Genomic DNA, 5315 nt, shown 5'->3' with positions numbered 1-5315 from the left:
GCTTAATTATTAATAATCCACCGGTAATACTTTCCCCAAGCCTCCCCTAGATACGCCTATGAATCTATCTAAATTATCCAAACAATTTTGAATTCAATAAAAACAAAAAAAGTTTTTGTATACTTTTACTAATTTTTGTATTTGATAAATTTTTTCGCATATATAACATTTTTCATACATAGGTACCTATTTTACAATTGTTGTCTTTTTTAGCTCCTACAACTTCCGAGCCCTAATGATTATTCACTATAAATACGGTCACAATGGATGAATGGAAAAAGAATATATTATGACTATGTCCTAAATCCAGCCCCTTAAAAATGGTTCGCTTTCACCAGCCTTAATTACCTATTGGCTATAATTATGATATAAGCATAGGCTATGCTGGGTATTATGATTTTGATATGAATTTTCTTCAACCAACACATTTGTGATATGCCTATTATTGCATTAATATTTACATGTATTCACTTATGATCTCAAAACATCGAAATAATATTTCTTGTGAATTTTATAAAAAAAAAAATATTTTTTTATTGTTATCATACAATTATACATATAATGCGCCCCACACGGCCCATCGGAAAGATATCTATTTCATAAGAGTCACCCGAAAATCTATTGATCAGCTAAAATTAAGACGTGCCTATGTATTTAGCCACTTATGTACTATTAAAATTGGGCAGGTGCATTTACCGTAACTCGTTTTTTTGTTGACGGTTAGATTTTTATTATTTTCTCAGCATAATATTGATATAGATGATGGATCGATTCTCTTCCAGACGTTTGACCGATAGCCGTCGTCCGTCGGTGTGCGAGTGCTATATACCTACAGTTCACTTATTCGTACATAATATATCGTTGTGTAGGTTATTTAGTAAGTAACACTATATATCGCTACAGGCTTTATTCGAAGAAAAAATTGCTTTAACTGAGCAATTTAACGACAACGATCTTAAAAGCACGCAATCTTTGTTCATTTAAACTCATCGAGCACAACACGGCAATAAATTATTGTAAAAATGTGTACGATGCGTGCGTGTGCTTTTCCGCTTCCGTCTAACACCACGATTTTTTTAAGTAGGTACCTACCTACTCACATAATAGATGTAAAACGATGTCTGCTGTGTATGATACAATATACAAATATATTACACAATTGCAGTTTCGGCATGCTGCACTAAATTTCACTTAAGGTTGGCCACTTCACCAATATTATAATGGATATAACATATAACTGTAGGCATTTGCGTATTTAGCCAAGTTAGAATTAACATGACCCTCACGACAAACGACTCGTATTAAATTTACTTAATTTGTTCTCACTAACTGTCAGGCGAACTGGAAAACATAAGATTCCCGAAGAAAATAATTAATGATACTATTGGCTCAGTCTAACTTCTATCCCAAATAAATTGTAAAATTCCTTTTTTTTACTCCCGGTCTTAAATCCTTTTTACGTGCCTAGATCTACAACAAACTACGTACGCCACCTATCAAAAGAATGATGCACCATGCCAAATTGCCAACGAGGACCACTTTCCTTTATTTCAGATAACCATTGGTAAGCAATATCTTGGTTAATACATAAATATAATATGTAAACCGCCATCGGGTATTTGTGAATAGGTATACATATCTAAATTAGTCCCCAGCAGGTATTGTAAATCGATACAACACAACACATTACACATCAATACGATTTATTTATAATGTATAATTTACCTATATCTACTGTAAAACAGTAAAGAACGATAGCTTTCCTTTTTCTTCGATAGTATAATTTTTTAACTCAACGGTATTCCTTCATTTTGCGTCCCGAACACCTGCCCGACAATAATAATATGACGACTTCTCGTGCGGCAAACCGCGAAGCACCACCATACTTCAGACCGAATTGCGATGATAATTTTTATGGTACGATTTAAAGAGCACTGCGCCGCGTCTATACAGCATACTGGCCATTAGCCACGTGGAACGAAGCACTTTTCACCGGCCGACAGAATAACGGCGGTAGTGATGATGATGACGACCACCGTGACAAGACTTTTCACGTGTTTAAGCACTTTCCTTGTACGTCGAACGCGACTCGAAAGTCAGAAAATAAATATTAAAAATAAATTATCTCACGTTCTCGCGATGTAGGTAGGTACCTATTTATTTTTTGACTATATTATATTTAAAAATACGAAAATATACCAAAGTAGGTTACCTACCTATATATTATATCCATATAATACCTACCTATTTAATATTTATTTATGCTAAAGTGTATGGAGATTTCTGTTGACTTCGTATCCCATAATGTATTACTTGATTTAAAAATGATTTAATCGATCGCATGAAACTATTTATACCTATACCAAAATAATAAAAAAAAAAAACAAATAAACACTTAAACGGAAAACAAATTCTTCAGACGGTCTGCAAAAAGATTAAGAAAGTATTAAAATATTAGTTAAGGGGCCTCGCTACCACGTCTTTTTTTTGTTAAAATAATTCCAACAGTATGTGCCGACAATTATCACGATTTTTATTTTGAAAAAGTATTCGGATTGTCCGTAATATATATAAGGAAACGGCCGAGCCACATTTTTAATTTTTGTAATTTAAAATGCAATAAAAATTGTAAAAAAATCAAAAAAATTCAGAATTTCCAACTTAAATATTTAATTAACTAAATACAATTTTAAAAATGTACCTCTCAATATTTTGTGTTAGAAAATCTCTATAATGTTAAAAAAAAAATGTTTTAAAAATGTTTATAGGTTCCATCATCCACGTGTGATGTAAATCTCTTACACAGTTGCATCCAGCAAATGATACTAGCGCATTACATTATTACAGAACGCTTACCTATTTCGGGCAACAGCTGATGTGCATTATGCTTAAAATAAAAAGGAATACCTAGTAAGATAATTTTTTTTACAAAATGGTTATAGGTTAAGTTAAATTACCTTTATATAACTAGGTTTACCTATTCAATATTATATCGCTTAAGTCTAAATTTAATAATAATCATCTATTTTTAAAAATATCTCCTTATAAACTTTGAACTTTTTGAGTTCAATTTATTATTTCTCACTTGACTATGTCTATTAAGCATTAATTCACTAGGTACTGTATCTTATTTCTTAACGTTCTCAGCTCGATAAAATTGTTTTCATTATAACTGGCTACAATTGAATTTTTTCCCCTTTCTAATCTTGCGTGCTATAGTCCCATTACTGCGTTTTATTAAGTTTCGTATTAATCTATGTGTCTGCGGCAGTACTTTATACTGGTCGTTTAATGTCAAATGATGAGGTCCATTGGACTTCGTAACTCCATCGTAATTACTACGCTCATTACTACGTGTGTGATAAGTAGGTACCTAATAAAATTGCAATTATCCAATGACTTTGGACCTTTAAACTGTCTAAAGCAGTGGTCGGCAACCGGCGGCCCTCGCGTCTATTGTATCCGGCCCGCTTTAAATTCTACGACGACGTTTATTTGAATATCATATCAAAAAAATCATATTGTATAAATATAATAAGTTTCTATCAGTCATATTTTATAATGGTAATTATACCTTGACAGTTATACCAATAAGACAGAGTAGATACGACGAGTGTATTTGGGCTATAACCCTTAATTTTCGATTCTGTTCAGTAACGTTGCCATGATATAAACAACATGGTATGATCGCAAAAGTCCAGATTTGGTCCATGTTCGCGCAATACGTCACTTGCTTACCCGTATTATCATATTGTCATTAAATTATTATTACTATACACTATGCACGTCACGTGCTTACCGAAGGATCTGACCGTCAAAAAGTTACGATCATACTTTGTTTTTGTATCATGAGCGTTGCGTTTTTCGTACGGGTATATGCGGTTTGCGTCGTGTGTAGTTTTAATAACATTATAATTTATATTTTATATTCATAGTGTTTACAGTTGTAATTTCCATACTTTTGTATTATAATCATTATATTATTAAAAACTGTAATTTTTGTGTTCTATTATTTTAAAGTTTTAAACAGTTATTTTTTTCTTGATAAATAATTTGGAATATAAAACTTTTATTTTTGTCTGGCCCGCGAACTCCTTTTAATTTGTGAATGTAGCCCGGAAGTCCAAAAAGGTTGCCGACCACTAGTATAAAGTGATACACGCGCGATGTCTTATATTTTTCGTGTTGTTGTCCGAAATAATATTTACATATTATGCGCGGCTATTGTTATAAAGTTATAAAAAGCATAGACTAAATTTATCTTATAGATGCATTATTATTACATATTAGTTAGGTATTATTACAATACCTAAATTTCGATCATTACCCAATTATCGTATGTACAAAGTACGCGTGTTCGTGCTATACATTTTATAATATATAATTCAGTAAAAAATCTTTAAGCGTGTGCGTTAAAAATGATAACGACTGAATTCAAAGTGAGGTATTAATCATTAGTTTGTCGTTATTTATAACATTTTTTCACAAAACGTCTGATTTAATAACATATCACTCATCATTATTACTGTCGATTTTACATCCTGAGCGAATGCAAGATTCCAAATGAGTTTTAGCTATTCTAAAATACTTAAGATACATGCATAAGAACGATTTTTTTTTCTCAGATTTCAGGTTTAAATTTTTATAAAATTCGTCAAAATCATGAAAATTCGCAAATCATTTTATAGTTAAAAATGAATAGTGTTCAATTTTTATAGCTATAAGGATTGAAAATTTTAAACAACGTTTTTCAATAGTACTTCATATAATGTATCAAAAAAATATATAAACAATATTATTTTTAAAGACACGTACTGTAATAACGTGAAAATAAGAGAGTACCTACATAAAAGAATCTTGTTATAGGTAGTAGTGTATGAGTGTTTGAGTGTATGACGGTTGTGTTAAGTTGAGGACCTTCTATACACTTCTAAGTGCTGGAGAATGTTATCAGATGCCAATATTATAAAATGACCTATTGTATAGCAAAGTGGTTACCTACTTCCCTTCTGATTTTATTTTAGATTCTTAAGTTTTACGTAGGTACCCATCACTCGAATCATTATGACTTGTGTCGGGTAAATCGGTGGTTCTGCAAAACACGATGAAACGATAACCGTTGTTTTGGATTTAAACGATTGTCCTGCGGTAGATGAAATCGAATACAACCACTGCGATGTCGAGTGAGTGAAAACTGTATAAGTACCTAATGTCTAACATGCAACCAAACTTTCGAATAACAATTTTCAAATGTATTCTGAACCAAACTTTTAAATATTTAAGGTGAAATTAAAATATTTTCCATGCTTCGAAAA

General features: G+C 31.6%; 1 long non-coding RNA gene across 1 annotated transcript; it reads left to right on the top strand.

Moving 5' to 3' along the window:
* Positions 1-39: 39 nt before the first annotated feature.
* LOC115034433 lies at positions 40-4012 on the top strand. Its single transcript, XR_003839792.1, has 2 exons — positions 40-1564; positions 2769-4012. It is a non-coding gene; the product is annotated as an uncharacterized LOC115034433 (long non-coding RNA).
* The last annotated feature ends 1303 nt before the right edge of the window (positions 4013-5315 follow it).

Source organism: Acyrthosiphon pisum, chromosome A3, assembly GCF_005508785.2.
Source record: "Acyrthosiphon pisum isolate AL4f chromosome A3, pea_aphid_22Mar2018_4r6ur, whole genome shotgun sequence".
NCBI lineage: Eukaryota > Metazoa > Arthropoda > Insecta > Hemiptera > Aphididae > Acyrthosiphon > Acyrthosiphon pisum.
The sequence above is the reverse complement of the archived record's forward strand: the minus strand, read 5'-3'. Positions and strand labels throughout refer to the sequence as shown.